Here is a 20,434-nt window from a genome sequence, read left to right on the forward strand (position 1 = left end):
ATGTGCAGCTCAGGCTGAGTTGGGAACACAGACATCTATGGATGCAGTGCCGGCAGGCGGATCTGCCCCGAGAACCCTCACAGGGGCTGAGGGACCCGACTCGGGGTTCACCCCGTAGCCCGCACGAGTCCTCAGAGCCCCGTGCGGTTGTACCCGGTGGCAGTGGAGGCAACAGCGGGATGCCCCTTGCCTCAGTGCAGCTCGCAGGGGGCAGACGCCCCCATCTCTGGCTCGCCCCGCTCAGCGGTCCAGACAGGATGTTGCAGCCAAGTTCCCGCCAATCCTGCCGGGGACTTTCCTGGTGAGCTCTGGAGCCCAGAATTGGCCACTTCAGTCATGCCCTCTGCCATCCCCTGGCTCAGGCCACCCTCAACCATCTCATCTGAGCAGCCATGGTTTGTTATACATGTTCTCTTGCAGAACCTTCACTGCAGCCCCTGAGGGACTCCTGCCACCCAGAGGCTTGGCTCCGATGCAGCCCGGGCTCGTGCCTGGCGGAGCTGGCTCTCTCTCCCAGCCCTGGTCTATCTGCGAGTCAGAAGACTTGGGTGTGAATCCAGGCTTTCCTCCCTCGTGCCAGGGTGACCATGGGCATCAGAGTCCTCATCTTCAGAGCAGGATGGTAATGCCAGTCTCCCAGCCTCCTCCTTCCCCTCCTCCCTCTTTTCCACAAGCATTTATGGAGTGCGGGGTGTGCTGCGTGGTGGGCACAGCAATGAACGGGGCCAGGGCCCCTGCCTCCTCCGCGGGACTTCCGGGCAGCCTGGATGCACACCCCTGCCCAGAGCCTGGTCTGGAGACGCTGGTAGCCTCAACGGAGCCCCCGCTGACCTCCTCGCCTTTGTATTTTGATTTTTTTTTTTTTAAACAAAATGCGCCTGTTCCACATAGACTGCGCTGAGCTTTGTCTCCCTTCAGGTCAGCACATGCGGGCCACGGCTCTCCCTGCAGAGCACCCCAGCAGTGCAGCCAGCATCCCTCTGGAACGAAGCTCTGAGCTGACTCTCCTGGTCCAGGCCCCAAACATCTGGTGTTCCGGGCCCGCTGCACTTGTCCCGGATTTGCCTTTCCAGCCTGCTTGGCTGTCCCTGCAACGCTCCCTTTAACGGGTCTGGCTAAGGTGTTTGTTCCCGGGGCCTTAAGACCACAAACTTTGCATTGTCTTGCCTCTGGGCCTTTGCTGGTGCCCTTCCATGGGACCCTGAACTCCCTTCCACCTCTGCTTATGAAATCCCCAGCCATCAGTCTGCACGCTCCTTGAGAAAGCCTTTCCTGACCCCCAGCCCCTGGATACGACTCCTTTGGGATTTAATAGCACTCGCTGTCCAAACTAGGCACCTGGCGTTTATAATTTATCAACAATTCAACGCAAAAATTCACTGAGTTCCTGCTGCGTCCTGGACTCTGTTCTGGGTCCCTGCCTTTGTGGAGTTTTCAGTCTTGTTGGGGGACACAGATGGGGCGTACGGAGGGAGCATTCCGGGTGCTCGCTGGCGGGATGGGGGGGCAGCTGGGAGAGGTGGCTACTAGACAGTGACCCCGGTGCCGGGACCTGAAGGATGAGAAGGGAATGACGGGAAAGAGCATCGACAGAGGAAACGGCACGTGCAAAGGCCTGGGGGCAGCGGCGCGAGGTGGACTCAGGAGCCCGAGCGCACGAGGAGGAGGAAGCACGAGGACGGGGCGCGGGGGGAGGTCGGCAGGGACCTGGCTGCGCAGCACGTTCCGTCTGCACCTGGCTCAGCCTTCACGGAGCCCTGGTCCTCACGTGGCGTGCCTGCTGCAGCTCGGGGGCCCTTCCTCCCTGAAACGACTCCTACATCGGCCGTCCTCACGTTTGGATGTGCACCCAGTCGCCCGGGAAGCTGGTGAAGCAGCTCTGACCAGTGGTGTGGGGTTGCTGAGACGGAACACGTTTTTGTTTTTGTTTTTGTTTTGCGGTACGCGGGCCTCTCACTGCTGTGGCCTCTCCCGCTGCGGAGCACAGGCTCCGGACGCGCAGGCTCAGCGGCCATGGCTCACGGGCCCAGCCGCTCCACGGCATGTGGGATCTTCCCGGACCGGGGCACGAACCCGCGTCCCCTGCATCGGCAGGCGGACCCTCAACCACTGCGCCACCAGGGAAGCCCCGGAACACGTTTTAACAAGCGCTGGGTGGTGCTGGCGCTGCCGGTCCACAGGGCACACTTAGGGGGCGGAGCACCAGAGCCCTTAGCTGACGCTGAAGCTGCCGGACAGGCCCTTCCTTCCCGGCTTCCTGTGCGGCCTCCTTCGCGTCTCCTGACCTTCACGTGTCCAGGGCCCAGGGGTCCAGGCCTCACACTCCCTCTCCGGTACACAGCCGCTCCCAAGGTGACCTTCCCCAGCTCTCCACACCTCTGGACAACATCCAGATTGGTAGCCCTGGCCCAGACCTCGCCCTGCTCCATGACTGCCGGCCGGCCTCGGCCCCTGCACGTGCAGCACAGGGAACACTGGTGTGCAGGAAACCCAGTTCCCGATGCGCCTCCTGCAGCGCCCCCATCCCAGGGAATGGCATTTACACCCTTCCAGCTGCTCGGACCCCAAACCCCCTAGTCCCTCGGGTCCCCTCCGTTGCTCTCACTTCACACCCGATCTGTCAGCAGATCCGCAAACTCTACCCGGAGTCTGACCGCTTCCCATGCCTCCTCCTTTTCCAGGCCCCTCCCCTCAAGCCTGGGCTGCTGCCTGAGTCCCCACCCCCACTCCCACCCCCGGCCGCCTGCTCTCCACACAGAGGCCAGAGTGACGCTCCACAGAGGCTTCAGGCTAGAGCTCTCTCCATCCTCTTCTCAAAACATCCCCGTGGGCCTGTGTCACTTAAAATAAAACACGACATCATGGCATTGCTGCACCCACAAGGCCCACCAGCCCCGCGCAGCCCCTCTTGGACCACGTTTCCTGCCTCTCTCCCCTGCTCACACCAGGCCCACTGCAGCCTCAGGGCCTTTGCACTGCCTGTTCTCTCTGCCTGGGATGCACTTGTCTCATGGGCTCTTGTCCTCGTTCCATGCAGGTCTCTGCTCAAATGTCTCCTCCTCAGAGACCTTCTCTGACCATCTATCCGAAATAACCCCCTCCCTACCATGGCTGCCCTTTACCCGGTGAGGCTCGTCCTTCCAGGGATTTGAGTCGCCGAGGACAGGGGAGCCATCTGTTTTGCTCCTTGCTGGATCCTGGCGCCCAGAACGGTGGCTCATAGTAGGTACTTGGTAACTGTCAGCTGAGTGATGAATGAATAAATGAAGCCAGGGGGAAGGCATGGAAGGGTGCTGACAAGGACGGTACCTGGGTCAGTTCTGCTTTTTAAAAACGCCTCTGTGGCTGCAGGGTGGGTGGGAGGGGCCGTCCAGAGGCTGTTGTAGGCATCAGGTGACAGGAGAGGGTGGGGCTGGAGAGAAGGGGAGGGAAGGGGGTGACTGGGAGGAGTCCTGGGGACCCCGAAGCTTCCAGCCTGGGCAGCTGTGTGAGAGGCAGCGCGGTGTAACACGGGGCTGGTCTCCAGGCTCTGCATCACCCTGGCCAAGTCACTTAACTCCTCTGTGTCCTGGTTTTCTCAGTGACGAAATGGGGGTGACACTGGGACTCCCCTCATAATTGGGAGCGCTAACCCACATCATGAGAGCAGCATTAGCTAATCAGAGTCCTGGTCAAGGTGGAGCAGCAGGGCCCAGATTTATCCCACAGCCTGAAACAACTAAGCATCCAGGACAAAAAGCTACGAAATAATAGCTTCCAAGGCACTGACATCAGATGATGAAGGACCATCCTCAAGAGATGGGTGAGGAGTGAGGAGAGCCCAGGACTGTCCAGGCTCCCCACCTGGTGAGAGTCTCCAGGCTGCAGAGCAGGGGAACCCAGGCAGGGCCTGCCGGTACCCCCTGAGTTGAGGAGAGAGAGCCGAGAGTCCAAGGACGCTGAGTGGCCAGAGTGCACAGGGCAGGGTCCTGTGCAGGAGGAGCTGCGCAGAGAGAAGTACAGATCTCTGCAGAGGGTCCCCTTGAGTAGTGGGCTGAGTACTGATCAGCACACGTGCTGTGAAACTCCCAGAGAAAGAACTTTTTTTTTAAGAGAAAAAAACATTTGAAAGGGTTCTAGGGAACAATACTGGAAGCTCACACAGACCCGGGAATAGTTCCTGCTCCTATCAGAGAGGAAAAGTTCATAATTCCTGGAGCATTGGGTAGAGAACTCAGAAGGGCTTTGGCTAAGTGTGCTCTGGTCTTGCCTCCCAAAGCATAACAGCTGGGGCTGAAGCAAACTGTTTCCAAGTAACAGCCGCACCCCAGAACAAAGTTCACAAATATATATATAGGGGTCTAGCACCCAACAAGGTGAAATTCACAACGTCCGGCATCCAGCAAGAAATTACTTGGCAGTAAAGATGCAAACGAATACAGTCCACCATCAAGAGAAAAATCAGCTGAAACTAACCCAGAAATGGCAGATGATAGACTTAGGAGACAAGAACATTAATGAAAACAGTTACTATAACTGTCGCCCACATGTTGAAACACTAGAGAAGAAACTGGACACGTGAAGTAGAAACAGAGAAGATGTTGAAAGGAACAAAACCAAATTTCTTGAGATAAAAAAGCTACGATGGCTAAGATGAAAAATACACTGGATGGGGTTAACATCAGATTGGATATTGCAGAAGAAAAGATAGGTGAACTTAAAGACAGAGATAGAAACTATCCAAAACGAACACACAGAGATAAAAGACAAAACATAAATAAGTAAGCAGAGCTTCCGTGAGATGTGGGAAACTTCAAGTGACCTCATAGATGTGTCACTGGGACCCCCAAAGGAAGGGGGATGCAGAAAAGTGAGCAGAAGAAGTACTGGATGAAAAATTTCCAAATTGAGTGAAAACCTACGGACCTACAGATCCAGTCGATGAAACACAAACACAAGAAGCGCGAAGCAAACGACACCGAGGAACATTATAATCAAATTCCTTAATACCAGCGATAAAGACACGATCTTAGAGAAGAAGTCACGTGCCACATGTAGCGGAACAAAGACAAGAAGGGCGGCCGACTTTGCCCTGGAAACGATTAAAGCCAGGAGACGGAAAGAAGGCACACCAAACTAGAATGTTCTATCCAGCAAAAAACCTTTCTGAAATTAAGATGAAATCAAAGACAGTATTCGTATTGTTCCCCCTTCTTGACTATGATGCCCCGGAGGGCAGGGCCCATGGCTCAGCTCCTCGCCAGGGTATGTACGCTATCTGGACCTATTACTGGAGGAGTCTTATTTTCTCACTGGGTTTGGGTCCCCAGTGGCCCTACCTGAGCAGTGGGTTGGGGAGCCATGTGGGAAGTTCGCTGCTCATGGGGGACTGGGTGGAGTCTGGCTTGTCTTGGGGGAGGCCATGTGGAGGGGGCAGTGGCCCTTCAGGGGCTCTCCCTACTGAGGACCCCAATTGCTTGGACCCAGGCCCTCCCAAGCGAGCACAGGGGGAGTGGGTGTGAGGCATGTTTTGCACGACAACCTTGTGCTTTGCGTTCCCCTCACTTATCCCTACAGGAGTGTAAAAGTATAAAGGAAATCCGTATAATGCTTTTAAAAACAACCAACCCAAAAGTATGTAAATTTTAGCTGTTCACAAGGTTACAGAAGTTTCCACGGCTACCGCCGCAAGCTGCGTGCACCGAGGTGAGCAGGTGGGGCTCCACTTAACCCAGCGTATCAGGGCACCTGCCCGATTTCTGCCCAGGAACCAGGTGCCTGGCTGCCGGACTGGAGGGAAGAAGGCAAGCAGGGAGCGAGTGAGAACGTCACTGCCTCTCCCCGCTCTCGCCCGGCCCTGATTTCAGTGGCTAATTAGAATAACACCTGGGTCTTAAGCTGAGTTTTCAGGTACAGCATCTCCCGCGCAAGCAGCCCTGTGCGTTGGGAAGACAGGATTGTCCCCTTATCCACATGGGGGCACAGGAGACCAGGGGCTGGCGCACCCAGGCAACTACAGTCGGTGAAATGGAGGCCTGGGCTGCTGGTTAACTTGTAAACTCCCAGGACGCCTTTGTGTGTCACCACTCAGCACACCTGGGCGGCCCTGAACTCCCACCCCTGGAGACAGCCCAGAGCAGATGGGGGGGCCAGGGCCAGCCCTTCCTGCTGAGTCCAGGCAGTGCCGCCTCACCCAGGGCTGTGTGTGTGGCAGGGGGCGGTGGTATATGTGTACATATGTACGTGTGTGTGTACATGTATCTGTGCATGTGTGCATCTGTGGGTGCATGTATGTGTGTATGTGTGTTCTGTGTGCGTGTGCATGTGTATATGTGTTGTGTCTGTGTATATGCATGCACGTGCATGTATGTATATGGGGGTGTATGTGTGTGTACATGCGTATCTGTATGAACGTGCCTGTGTGTACAGGCGTATCTATGTGTGTGTAATGTATATACATGTGTGTATGCGTGTGTGCGTGTTCGTGTGTGTATATGTGTCTGTGTACGTCTGTCTGTGTGTGTGTGTGTGTGTATGCATGTGTGCGTGTGTGTCTGTGTATGTCTGTGTGTCTGTATGTGTGTGTGTGTCTGTGTGTCTGTGTTCATGGTGCTAATTGTGAATGAAGAGCAGATGAACAGGGGCAAAGGTGAATCCAGCCACCTGGTTGTTCCAAAGACAATGACTGGACCGTCCAGCGGTCGGACGTGGCGGAGGGGTGTGCTACCACTGCCCTCTCTGGACACACCCTTTAAGTTCCGGGGACCTGGCACCCACCGGGGACCCGCCTGACCCTACCCTTGCGTGAGATCAGTGCAGCTCATTTAAATCAGGCCCAGCTTCTGCCCTGCGGCTTTAGGGAGGGCCTACAGCAGGGGTGGGGCTGGAGGAAGGTGGGGGGCAGGGGTGAAAGGGTGGGCGGACAGCCAGGGAACCCGTGGAGCGGGTTGGGGAGAGGTCGATCTAAGGTGGTGGAACCAGGGACTCCCAGAATCTGAGCACCCACGTCCCGGAGTCCTAGAAGATCAGAACATCCGAGCAACGGGTGCTCAGAATCTGAACCCCCTGAATTGTTTCTCTTCCATTCAGAAGGGACTTTGGACGTTACCTGGCCTAATCACCCGCTGGGTGAACAATAAGGGAACTTTTTTCTTCTTGAAATCACAATTCACCCAAGATGGTCAGCCCGAGCAGTGGGATCTCCAACTCTCCCTCGGGAGGGAGGAGGGCGGTACCACCCCTGACTCCCGGCCAACTTCCAAGCTTTCCGCTCCTCCCTGGAGTCACCCCAGCTTCTGTCCCAAGGACAAGCCTGTGCACCTTCATTCTGGGGGCAGAGGCCTCAAAGGGCGGCGGTCAGCCCCCGGCCCGCCCCTCGCCCCTCACCCACTCACTCACCTCTTCATTCGTCTGACGGTTTACGGAGCTCTGCCTGCTGGGTCTGCAGGCACCCAGGCTGCACACTTGCTACGAGCCTCTTCCCAGCCTTGGCCACTGCAGCCGACTCAGAGACTCCCTTCCAAGCTCCTGGGGGCAACTCAGCTGCCCTGGGAAGTCTTCCGTGGCCCAGGCTCCAGCAAAGCCCGTGCCCGGAGCAATCTGTTTACATCTATTTTCCTTTAAAAAAAAATTGGGCTCAGCCATTCTTAAGTGAGTGTAGGCGTGTTGTTGAAAGGGCCCGTCTTGCAGATTAAATGATTTTTTCAAAACCGGGAGTCGCTGTCAATGAAGAGTGGTGGCGTTAACCCCTGGGGCCTGGCCAGGAGCCGAGGTCCGACCAAGTGAGGCCACCAGGTCCAGAACCGCCAACCAACACTTCATCTGATGATGACATTCCCACACTGCGTGGAACAGAGGATGGCAGGCACTGCATAGAACAGACCCTGCTGATGCCCGGACCCCCGGGCACTGGCCACACTCCTGCCCCACTGGCTGATTTCCCATCTCTGGGACACTCTGAGCCCCTCCTTTCCTGAACAGGTTTCGATTGTTTGGAAGGGAGACCCGGATGGGAATATAGATGCCGTTTCTAGCTCGAAACGTGGGGGGTCTCAGGCCAGGGAGAGCCGGGCAGAGGCCACCGGCCCCTCAGCAGATGAGGCTGGCCCTCAGAACGGCACAGAAATATCCAACCGTCCAACAAAAATCTACAAGTGCCCCTACCCGGTGCCGTCCCCGAGCCACTGATGAGCCAGACCGACAGGTACCATTCTCGACGGGCTCCCAGGCCGTGTACGGAGGGAGGCCGGTGGGAACGAGCCACAGAGCTGGGCGTGGACGGGCTGAGAGCGTGCCCTGGGCCTGATCTCCTCGCGAGGTAGTGTGAGGTCAGGGATGCTTCCCTGAAGGGCAGACCTGTACTAGCCAGGAGGGATCTTTCAGGCCGGGAGGTGAGGAGGTGGGAGGACCCCCAGGGATGAAGGGTCTTGAGTGTTCCAGAATTGGAAGTAAGCAGGGCAGGGGAGAGAGGCGAGTGATGAGGCTGGGGGTGGGGGCTGGCAGGGTCTGTTCCCTGCAGGGCCCCCTGGACCATACCAGGGGTCTGGGATCTAGCCTCAGTGGGGATGGCTTTTAAGCAGGGTCCCCAGCCGCCCATGACAACAGAAAACCCGAGTTCCAGCGCGACGACCATTCCACAGCCTCCAGCCACCAGGCCCAGAGACCCCAGAATGTAGCAGCAGGTTGCATCTGTCATGCTCCTCTGGGTGTGCGGGGTCTTAGCTGGGTGATGATGAATCCTCACGACGAGGGGGGTACAACCATCCCCGTTTGTAAGGACCAGGAGACTAGGACACAGAGAGGTTTGATCACGCGCCTAAGGTCACCAGCTGGGAGGAGCCCTTGCCGGGGGCTGGGCTGAGCTGCGGGGTCCTAACCCTTGTGCCTGTTCCGCGCATCCCGCTGGATCTGCAGCCCTGCTGGCCCCCCCCCGTCCACCTCCCCCTACGCCCTCCTCCTCGCCCTCCCCTCCCCTCATCCTCACGTCTCATTGTACAGATGTGGACGATCCCAGGAAAAAAAGGGCAGACGGCAAAAAACCAAACACAGCCCAGTGGTGATAAAAACCACCACAAAAGTGATCATTCAAGACACCATGTTGTAAAACAAACTATGTTTTGGAAACAGAAATCTGTTTAGAGGGAATGCTCGTGTGGGAAGTTCCATGAAGGTACAATTAAAGTTGACTATATTTTTAATTTTGGAAATGGGTTCGCACTGAGCCAGGAGCCTTCTGCACGATGAGTGTTTTAACCAAACAAACCCTAAACACAGGTAGATACCAGAAGCTCACAAGTCGACATAAGAGAGGCTGCTACTCTCTTCTGGTGAAATACAAGACTTTTTTTCACTGTCCTCCTTCAAACCGGAATTGGATCATCACATCTTGGGATCGGCCCTCTCAAAGCCGTGACCGGTTTTGCAGTGTTTCGAGGGGATACCCTGGCAGGAAAAGACACGTGCTTTCTCGCTCTAGATGTGCGGCCTTCTCTAAGCCAGCGGCTCTGCTGGGCTCCGGGAGCAGTGGCCGGTGGGGCGGGAGGGCCCCCTGCAAAGAAAGGCTGGGGTGATGGGTCGCGTGCTCGCCTTGAACTGGAAAAGGGAGCATTTTTATTTTGTCTTAGGAGAGAGTCCCTGAATGTACGTACGGAGTGAGGGTCATTTGCCAAGGCCAAGCGGAAGCATTTGGAAGACAGGATGTAAAACATGGCTCTTCAGACTGCAAGGTGAGGCCCTCGACAGTGTTCCGGATAAACTAATGATGCTTGCCTGGCTGCCTCCTTCCTCTGCTGGGTCAGACACATTCCCCGTGGTCCCCGCTGCAGCCCCAGGCTTTCCTGCCTCCTATCGCGCTTGGCAAAATAATACCAGCTAACACTAGGGGGCGCGTTGGCGGCAGCTGCAAACCCGTCTGGCGCGGCTGGGCCCCGGGGCGGGGGCGGGGGCTCTGCAGCGGGTCCTTCCTTTGACTGCAGCAAAATTCCCTCGGCACAGGGGGCGGAGGTGGGCCTTTTAAAGCCTGGCAGAGAGACCAGAGGATGACAGAGGGGCCACGGGCGGGGAAACCGACTTCAATCACAGAACAGGTCTGAGTGCTCAGGGCCAGTGAGACCACCAGGAAGTAGCCCAGCTGGTTCTCACGGGCAGGAGAGAGATGGGGAACGCCGGGGCATCTTCAGTGGGTCACCAGCCAAAGTCAACAGACGGTGCCCCTGCGTCCCCGTGACGGCAGAAACGCCCCATCTCTCCACCACGCCTGCTCCTCCCCACTCCATATGCGTCCCTCAAGGCTCAGCTCAAATTCCACCTCCAGGAAGCCTTCCCTGACTGCTCTTGCCCACGGGGTCCCTCCCTCTGAATCTGGGACGCCTGCCGCCTCGCACCCAGGTTACAATCCACCGAGAACTGCCCTTCCCTTGCCATCTCGTTCTATTCACGACTGCGTGTCCTCCCCGCCCCACCCCCCATCCCCGGCCATGAGATCCTTCCCTGTAGGGATCACGTCGCTGAACAAATCTGTGAAAACCAGACAACGCAGAAAACCCGGATGACCTCATACCTGTTTACGGGTCCAGGTAAATAAATGAGAGAACGGGGCGCTGGTATGGACAGATGCTCCAGATGGGCTGCTTTTAAAAGGACGAGGGAGGAGGACGGGCAGAAGAGCCCTTGGTGATGCCCAGTGTGGCCACAGCAAACGACTGACCGCTAACACAGCCTCTACTTTGCGACAGACAAACAAAGCTGCATGTCTTGGTTTTTCTTTTACAGCAGATACGCCTTTATTTTATTTAAAAACCCTTTCATGTAGATTAAAATGAATATATATTCATTAATAATGTGAGTAGCACAGAGGAGACAGTCACCTACGACAGCCTTCTGCGGGGAGAGCCCTTTTTCTGTTTCGGCGTAGGGTGTGTTTTCTAGAACAGCGTGATTCAAACTTCATGGAGCTGGAGAATCACCCAGGGAGCTTTTCAAGCAGGTCTGGAGGGGGCCTGAGAACATCTGCGTTCCCAACAAGCCCCCAGGGACGTCAAGGCTGCTGGCCTGGGGGGGCCGCCGCTCCACATTTGTGCTTGTACGGTACGTGCAACTCGATCCGGCAAACAACCATAAAGATAATAAGAATACAGAGAAGACTATTTTCCAGGCCCAGCTGCTAGACAGGACCAGCCTGGGAGCGCCCCGAGGGGCCACCTTTGCCACTGCCGTGGCGTGCGTAAGCCGTGGACCTGGTCGGGAAGAATCAAGATGCAGGTGGCGGTCAGGGAGCCAGAGCGGTCCCAGGGTAGGGTCTGCCTGCTTGTCAGGGGCAGCCCCCAGGCCAGCCTGTGGCCAAGCCAGGCAGTGAGCACCGGTGGGGGCTGCCCTGGGGGAGACCTGGCCCAGAAGAGAGGTTTCTGCTGGGGCTCCTCGCTGCACGGGCTCCCCTGCCCGATCGGCTGGAACATCCTATGAGGCGGATGTCAGTCATTTTATTGCCGTTGGATGTAATATTGTTGTTTATTTTATTGTTGTTGGATGTTATTGTCATTTTATTAATGAAGAACCTGGGGTCCACAGAGACTAAGTAACTTCACTAAGGACACACAGCTTGGACACAAACACAGCTCCGGTCAGCCCCAAAGGCTGTGCTCTTATCCACTCGGCCGCACTGCCAACCGGTCCTCAGTAGTCAGGGGATGTGGCAGGCCAGGCTGCAGCTCCGGGAGCCTGACTTGTTCTGGCGTCCCTGCCCAGGTCCCTGATCCGCCTCCACCTGGGACTCCCAGCCGGTCCAGCCCTCTCCCACCTCTGCAGCCTGGGAAAGCTGAGCCTGACATCTGCCCCCTTCTCACTCTCCTGGTCCAGGCCTCCCTTGTTTCCCTTCTGTCTGGATGCAGCGGTCTCCCCCAAATCCTCCCTGTTTCCAGCCTCACCTCCTCCCAGGTACCCTCCACGTTGCACTGTGGGGAGCGTTCTCTAAAGGCCATATCTGGCCGAGGTCCTCCCAGGCTCTCCTGCCTGTGGTTCCTGGGGACCTCGGAGAAAGCCCACCCACAGAGCTGGGCTTACAAGCCTTGCTCCCCACTTCCAAGGTCCCAGGGCTCTCGCCAGGATTGTTTATTTAATCCTCCAAGGCCCCCAGGGAAGAAGGGGCCACAGTCTCCACTTCACAGCCCGAGAGCCAGAGGCCCAGGGCCCAGGCCAGGAAGCAGCAGCGCTGGGCTTGGATGCTAAGCCTCCGTCTGAGTTCGGGGCTCTGGCTCACCCTCCACCCAGGACAAGCTGGCCCACGCACCTGAGAGTTTCCCCTTGCAGCACCGTCCATCCCCGGGCAGACACCAGCAAGGGGGCGGGGCCGAGGCCTGGGGGAGGGTTCACCAGCGTGAGCCTGTTCAGGGAGGGGGCCTGATTCCAAAGGGAACAAAGAGCTTTGCAAAGAGAAACAAGCGCGCACTCCGTACCCAGGAGCCTCTCTGCTCAGTAGTGGAAGGAGAGGAGCTGGCAAACGCCGAAGATTCTGGGCTTGTCAGATCCCCTCTGGAGCAAATAAGAGGGACCGACACACCGCCAGGAAAGCCAGTGCCGAGGAGAGCAGCAGAGCCAGGCTGAGAAGCCCAGCCGCCGCGGCCTCGGTGGCGCAGACCCCGGAACAGGCTCCGGGTGCCAATGCCGCCAGCCAGGACTCTCAGTTTATGCCAGTGGGGAAGGCAGAAGCACCCCCTTTTTCGCACATGAGGAGGCTGAGTGATCTGCCCAGGGTAGCCCGGAACCCTCTCTCTCTGCCATGCAAATTGCCTTTTTACTCATGCACAGGAGAGAGTGGCGGGGCCGGGAGCCGCGTGGAGGACAGGACGAGGGCCAGCTGCCACTCTGCCTTGCCTCCTGCCCGGTTACTGAGCCGTAATAAATCTCTCCCGCGGCTCCGCCTGCCCCCTCGCCCCTCCTGAGTGCTGTAACTATTCCTCGCGGATCCCGCTGCCATCACTCCACAGCGCAGGCCCACGTGGCAGGAGCCCAGAGCCGCTCTGCAGGAGCGGGTCCCGGGTCTGTGTAGCCCACCCAGAACCAGCAACGGGGGTCAGCAATTTACAACCAGCCCCCAAACATGCAAGGCTGGGGTCCTCCCTGGAGTGGGAAGTGGGGCTGGTGGGATTGGGGGCTTGGGCTCACATCAGCCCTGAGATTGCAAAACCCCTGCAAACTCTCCCAACACTGCAGCTCGTGCCAGCCTTGCCCACTCCATTCGGGGCTTAGGTGAACAGAGCTGCAGTGGCCCACAGGGCACATTACATGATTCACCCCATCGTGTCACAGATGGAAACGGAGGTCTAGAGAGGGGGAGTGACTTGTCCAAGGTCACGCAGAAAGGTGGACAGAACTGGGCAGCTAAGTCTTGGCTCCAGCAGCTGTGCCTACCTTTTCCCCAAGTGCCCTTATTCATGTTGGACCATCGTGCTGGCATAAGCAACGCTTGTCTGGGGCTCAAAGCCTTGGAGCCTGGGGTGGGGGCTCTGGGACGGGCGCTCTCCCCTCCCCATGCTGGAGAGGCAAAGATGGAGAAGCTGCAACCCTTCCGTGTGCCAGAGCCTGGAGCAGAGCATCGGCTCCCTCCGGAAAGGCCAGCAAAGCTCCCCAGAGTTCCCCAGCCCGACTCCTGTGCACCCCTGGGGCACCAAGGCTGGGAGAGCCCGTGGATCCTTTTCAGACCCCAACCCCTTCGGGAAGCCACTTCCAAGCTTTCCAAGTGAATCCGGACCAGTCAGCCCCACTGGAAACGCAGTCAACGGGAAGACCAGAGCTCAGCGGGAGTATCACCCTGTCTTTTTCATCCTGTTCTGCAGGTGCTTAACAAGCCACTACCAAATAAAAGAATGAATGGAGAAAACCCCACACTGCCTTGAGCCCTAGCGTCAGGAGCAAGCCAGATTTTTCACAAGTTCCCAGCAGAAAGCTTGTGGTCAGCGCACGTAAACAACCTCTTCCCCAGCACAGGAGGTGCTCGCACCCACCTGCTTAGATGAGAAGAGCTCTGGTCACCTAGACTCCATCCTCAATGCCGCCAGAAAAGGGGGAAGGTGGGGACATGGGCATATGTGCTTTCCTGGCGAGCCCGAACTTTTGGGGGTTGGAAGTTCTCATTGTTCCTGGAAGCCCCCCAGAAGCCTGGCCTGGCCTGAGTGGAGGGGATCGCTGGAGGAAGGCTGGCAAGGTGTCCCTTCTGGCATTCCTGAGCCAGCTTCCTGGGGAACGTGCAAGGGGGCATGCTGGGGCTGTGGCCTCCGGGACGCCCTCTTATCTTCGAGAAGGGTCCGTGAACTCGACCCTCAAGATTCTAGTCTCAGAGCTGCGGGGGGCTGCACAGGGGCAGGACCGCTCATGCCACACGGTCCCTGGCCTTGGGAGTGGAAGACATGGAGTGGGGTGAAATGGCAGTGCTTGGGGGGTGGACAGGGCACCTCTCCTAGATTTTTGGTGTTTGGAGAGTCCTTCCACCCCCGACTGGAAAAACCCAAATGCCAGTCTGGCGCTCCCCTCCCCCACTTCAGCTGAGATTTCAAATAGACAAAGATTGGGTGTGAGGCGGGTGGCAATGACAGAGGCTGGCATGTCTGAGGCCAGCTCTACCACTTACTGGCTGTGTGACCTTGGGCAAGTGACTAAACTTCCCTGAGCCTCAGTTTCCTCATCTGTCAAATAGGGCCAATGTCCCCCTCCTCGCGGGCGTTGGGTGCAATGCATGGATGATGCCGCAGGTCCAGCACCCAGCATGGTGTCTTGCAGAAGGCAAATCTTGGTAAAGGAAGGTCTCAGCCCCTGGCAGCAGAGAGAATGGGGGCCAGGCACCTCCTGGAAACTTTCCCTCTCCAACATCCCTCCTCCCCCGCCGGGAGAGAGACGAGGCATCCCTCGGCACAGTGGGTGCCCCTGCCTTTCCCTCAGGCCCTCACTGCCCACTTCGGTCTCTGTCCACAGCCTCCTCGACAGGGGCGTACTTTGAGGGCGGCCGGAGATGGGACGGGCTTCCCGGGCTCCGGCAGCTGCCTGGGACAGGGACCTGGCGCAAGGCAGCCCAGGCAGGCTGCGGTGGGCGCTCCAGACGAGGTGAGCACTGAGCCGGGCTTCCCCGCTTGCGTCCTCTGCCCCCCACGCCCCGTGACCCGCGCGCCATCTCGGCCCTTACCTTGAACCATGGGAACGGCGCTGCCCGGGCCGGCCGAGGACTTGGGCGCACGTGACGGGGCGGTCCGGCGTCCGTCCCAGGCCGGGCGCAGCTAGTGGCGGCCGCTCACGCCCAGGCCACAGCTGCGGCGCCTCCTGGGGCCCGGCGGGCGAGGCGGACGCTGGAGAGGCCCCGGAGGTCCGCGGGAGGCGGCTGCGTGCCCAGGCGGGAGCCCCCTGCCAGCGCCGGCTGCGCCGCGGCTCCGGACGCCCAGGCTGGCTCCCGGCGAGCGGCACGCGCGCGCTTCCAGCCCAGTCCCGGGCGCGGGGCGCGCGCGCAGGCGGGGAGGGCACGCGCCCGAGCAGGGCGGGAAGCGCGCCGCCGGCCCCGCGCGCGCCGTCGTCGGGGGCTGCGGGGAGCGGCCCGGGAGCTGTCCCTGGTGCTGACGGCTCGTCTGCTCAGGGCCGAGGCTCGCGACCTCCCGCCGGCCTGGGGGCGACCCCACTCCCGCCCCTTGCTCTCAGCCTGCTTTCCTGGCGCTCCCCGTCTCCACAGCGTTGGGATTTGGAGTCAGGCCGAAGCTGCTGTTTACCAACAGTGCAACCTTGGGGCAAGTCCTTACTCAGGAAGTCTCTGGTTCTCATCTTCAAAATGGGCCTAAGAGCAGTGCCTGTAAGGTTGGTCTGAGGGTGAAATTCAACGACGCCTAGGGGCTTGGCACACAATGAGCGCTTAGTAAATGCTTGCCTTTACCATGATTCCCCCCCCCCCCATTTTCTTGTTTAGCAGCCACGGAGCAAGTGAGAGAAGGGGGCAGTGCTGCTTCCGGTCTGGGCTGGCCGGTGTTGGGGACGTGGTAGCTGCCTCTGGACCTCTTAGGGCCTCCATAGGGGAAGGGAGTACACTTCTTTCTGGGGACTTCAAAGCACAGACTTAGGACCAATGGACAGAAGTGAAAGCGAGGCGGATTGGGGCTGAGTACTTTCTGATGGAAGGTCCTTCCGCCTGAAATGAGCGCTCCGTGACCTCTGTCCTCACAGACCTTCAAGAGGAGGCTGCACCCACAGGGACCCTGAACTGAGAAAGTTCTGGAATTAAAAGGGCTTTGAATCCAAACATGTTAAGCAATAAGAACCGTGCCAGCACCCTGAAAGCACGGTTTGAATGTTTGCTTTATTGACCCTTAAGTTCTCTGTAAGAAGCTATACCCTGGCAGGAAGAACGTGTAACTTCACCCCCATACTAGAGATGAGAATACTGAAAACGGGGAAAAGTGACCTCCTGGGAGTCCATTCCCACCTTACAGATGGGCTGAGGACAGAAGGGTAAGCAGCTTGCCCAGAGCCACACCGCAGGGCCAAGGGACCAAACGGACAGACTCCAAGTGTCCAGCCCGCTGTCCAGCCTGTCAGGTCCCCTGGCAAGGGTCACAGTCTACTTTTCCAGAAGTATTCAAGCTATTTTGAGTCTGGAGAGTTTCCTTATAACAAACCAGGCAAGTACCTTATTCCTCTTAACTAGTGGGAAGAGCTGGTGCCTGCCCCTTGTATCTCTGTCCCTTCTAAGCAGGATAATTAAACGTCACCTGCCTCCTTTCCCAGGGGACCAGTGGTTGTGTTTGATTCATTAATTAACTGTGAGCCGTACCTGCTTCCACCAGGCACTTATCTCACGATAAACATCACTCCTTATGTGCTTAATATGTTCTAGACACAAGCTGAACGCTTGTCCTGCATTCTCAACAGTCCAGTGAGATAGATGCTGTTGATACCCTGAGTTTGCAGCTGAAGACTTTAGGCTTAAGAACAGTAGACTGGAGGTGAGCTGGACCAGTTCTCAGGCGTGTGGTCCTAACACTCTTTTTCCAGATTTTCCACGTTTTCCCCAAACTAGGAAAAAAGATGGAAACATTAATAGAAATTCCATATAAGGAGTCAGAGAAAGAGAGGGGGAGGGGGAGAGGGGGAGGGGGGAGAGAGAGAGAGAGAGAGAGAGAGAAAGAGGAAGACACGAGAGAGGTGCAAACTAGCCAGCCAGTCAACGCTCTAGGAGTCGGCACAGGAATCCTTTAAATCATCATTTCCAGTCAAAATCCCCGTTATGACAACTGAGCAACTTTTTTTTTTTTTTCCCCAAGATTTCTTGGATCCTAGCAAATGTGTGCCAGGAATTTTAAAAGGAGCATCACTGCCAAACCCTCTTTACCAACCAGCTCCCAGGCCCTTCCACTGCTTCCCATGCCTACTTTTCATTCATACTCTGCAGAATCTCACCGCCGTGGGTCTGGACGGCTGCAGACCTCTGACACCGGTTCGGGCTCTGGAGCTCCTGACCTCTGGTTTCTTTCCTGTGCTGTGGAAGGAGGTGGGCTCCTGGTGCTTGTGATGGTGTAATCGAGCCCATTTTATTGAATCCAGACTGAATACTTCCTCCCAACACGTAAGGTAGATGCCTTTCTTATCTTCACTTTACAGATGGTAACAGAGGGGTGAATTGGCGCGCCCGTGGTCACACGACCAGCAAGGAGGTGGCTGAATGGGTTTCATCTGGATAACGATGTCCCATCGTCACCACCACACTTGGTCTTTGTGTGACCAAAGCGTGGCTTGCTTTTAAGCAAAAACCCCATTTCCAAAAATAAAAAGGGGGTGGGGGAAATGAAGAGTCACTAGTCTGACTTTATAGAAACAACGCACCATCAGATTTCCTTAAATAGCACTTTCTCCTGCGCATGAAGAAAAGGATTTGAGCTACGCACAGTTCTTTCAGGTTTGGCCCAAAACAAGCCTGGGGGTGGGAGGAACGTCATGGCGCCACCCCACTGGTGTTCCTTCCACTACAATCTGCTTTCCAGTTGCATGGCAACTGCAGACTACGGCAGCTACTACGTCCCCGGCACCAGCATCTTTCCGCGACGCAGAGCTTCATGGGTATAACTCAAATCCAACAGATGGCCAAGTTGGGTGAAAAAAAATCCCAACACGTTGGATCATGCGTGGCAATTTACAGAGGTTCATTTTCCACTGATAGCAAATGGGGCTTGAGCCTGGCACAGTAAAGACGGGACCTTTATGGCCACATGTTTCTTGGGGGCAAGTGTGGCTAGCCTGTAGGGGAGGGACCATGGCTTGACCGCGGGGACTCAGCCTTCTAATCACAGCCACACAATACACACAGTCACATATAAGTTCAGGTGGAGTGCATTAAGTTCTCGGGGGGCAAAGGACATTTATCCAGCTGCTATTTCTGACCCGAGTCTGGTCCTGCAGAGAGACAGAGAAGCAGAGCGCTTGGGGGGTAAAGTTTCTGCCAGGATGTGAGGATAACGGCCAACTCTCTTTCTGGGAACCTTCAGGAGGGGGTGAGTTTGCCATCTCCAGACGTGTCCAAGCAGCAGCTGGCCATGACTTAAAGCAGAGGTGAGCTGGCCGAGCTGACCCTGGGGAACCCTTCCAACCTTGGAAGTCCGCGAGATTTCAGAAGGGGCAGCCGATGGCTGCTCAGAGGGGGCCCCCCTTTCCCCAGCCTCTGTTTCAGCTGCCCAGCGGATCTTGGGGCACCCCGTTGAGTTTTCCAAGTTTATGGGCGCTGGGCCAAATGACAGAAGTGGCGGCTGTTTCCACCAGTGAGTACTTATGGAAATAGCCTGTACCTTCGGGCAATTGCTAAATTAACCTTCTTTGGTCATTGAATTGTTCTGTTTTCCCCATCTGCACTCCTAAGGGGTTCCGCCTGATTGAATGGGCTGGTGGCAGACCGGCTGACGTCACTAAATCTATGTCCCCAAGCCAAGCCCATTTAGAAAACAGATTAATTAAAAAAAATAATTGTGGGATGGGCAGCACCATGACACTGTGATTATCTTGTGATGTTGGCTAGCAGCGTGTACTCACATCCTAGACTGAGGACTTTGGACTGGGTGTCATTTGGATGTGACCAGGAGAATAACAAGGCATCAGAGTGTGTGAGAGTGAGAGGGTCAGACAACCAGGCGTGCAAGGGGCCGGGAATGGGCGGGTGTGTGGTGCGTGTGCCAGGGGTCAGGCACACGTAGTGGGTGGGATGATTCCAATTGCCCTGGTGGGAGCAGACAGCCTGGTCTGTTTGAACGGAAATCACTGATGGTTTTTAATTACCGCAACATTTGAAAACGTTGTGACAACAAGCTTGGTGTGTTTGTTCTTTAGGAATCGTCGAGGCTGCTGGACGAGGAAACCATGGTGATGACAGAGGTGCTTGGGACACAGCCAAGGGTCCCTCAGGGTTCCTTGTGTGAATCCCAGGACAAGTCCTGCCCAGGGTGGGGGAGTGAGATGGGGCCCCAGGGGATTCTTATTTCCTCCATTTCAGAGATTTGCTCCTTGTTGAGAAGCCTTAGCAGGAGCTCTCGGGATCTGATCTTCAGTTTCCCAGCCAAACCTTCCCACAAGAAGAGCAAACCCAGGCAGTGCATTCATTCATTCATCCGTCCATTGTTGTGCTGTGCCCCGGGGAGGGGTGCAGAGACAAGAGCAAGAGCCCCTGTTATCTGGGAGCTCAGAGGTGGGTGAGGTTTCCAGTGAGACAAGGTTCCCTGCCTCAGGTGGAGCTGGACCCGGGACTGTGCTATGATTAGCTCCCACTGAGCCCTCCTGATAGCCCTGAGAGATGAGAACTCTTCTTTTATTTGACGCATTTGACAGTAAAGAGCCTGAGACTTGGAGAAGGGAATGCCTGCCTGCGCTGCGCCACGGCCAGGATCCCGCGGGCCCTAAGTCCACACTGAGCATGTCCCATGCTGTTGGGGGGCCCCCGCTAATCCTGCTAAAAAATAGAAGATAAACATAAGAGATCGCCTGTTTGGACTATGTGACCCTATTGTGAACCTTTCCTAAGAGGAAAGCCATCTCCTGCCACCTGCCTGCTTCTGTTAGCACAGGCTGCGGAGAATGCTGAAAACTGTTCATTTTAATAAGAGATGAAGACGGAGGCCCCTCTGTGACTGACACTTACAAACGTCATGACGCGACAATAAGGTCTGTGTGAGGTTGGAGGCCTTTCATCCCAATAGCGAGGGAGCCGTTCCTTCCCTCAGGAGGGTCTCCGAGGTGCCGTGTGAGCTCTAGCCACCCAAGCCCTACAGCAGATGACCTCCTCTGGGGCACAAAGACCGGAAACATGGACTTGGCCGTGGCTCTCCTGTCAGAATCCATCGCTGCTGCCAGCTCCCAATGGCAAGCTTGGTGGGGGGTGAGGAAGGGGGAGGGTTTGGGGAGGGAGGGGGGAACAGCGAGGTTAAATGCGGGCAAGCAGAGCTGAGCAGAGTGT

General features: G+C 56.8%; 1 protein-coding gene and 1 long non-coding RNA gene across 4 annotated transcripts in view; one reads left to right on the forward strand and one right to left on the reverse strand.

Annotated features, from left to right (window-relative positions):
- The window catches only part of FAM163B (family with sequence similarity 163 member B), a 30,888-nt gene extending 15,446 nt beyond the window's left edge, over positions 1 to 15,442 (reverse strand). The window contains exon 1 of the mRNA XM_067742766.1: positions 15,149 to 15,442. The gene's annotated coding sequence lies outside the window, so the exon portion shown is untranslated. The remainder of the gene's footprint in view (positions 1 to 15,148) is intronic.
- Positions 15,443 to 15,533: 91 nt separating this feature from the next.
- Positions 15,534 to 20,339, forward strand: LOC137227270 (uncharacterized). 3 transcript variants are annotated; one of them, XR_010944754.1, is made up of 4 exons: positions 15,534 to 15,804; positions 16,838 to 16,946; positions 17,393 to 18,138; positions 18,397 to 20,339. It is a non-coding gene; the product is annotated as an uncharacterized lncRNA (long non-coding RNA). The 3 variants fall into 3 exon arrangements; XR_010944753.1 differs by having other exon boundaries at positions 17,393 to 17,571; positions 17,844 to 20,339; XR_010944752.1 differs by having other exon boundaries at positions 17,393 to 20,339.
- The last annotated feature ends 95 nt before the right edge of the window (positions 20,340 to 20,434 follow it).

The sequence above is a fragment of the Pseudorca crassidens genome, chromosome 7 (assembly GCF_039906515.1).
Source record: "Pseudorca crassidens isolate mPseCra1 chromosome 7, mPseCra1.hap1, whole genome shotgun sequence".
NCBI lineage: Eukaryota > Metazoa > Chordata > Mammalia > Artiodactyla > Delphinidae > Pseudorca > Pseudorca crassidens.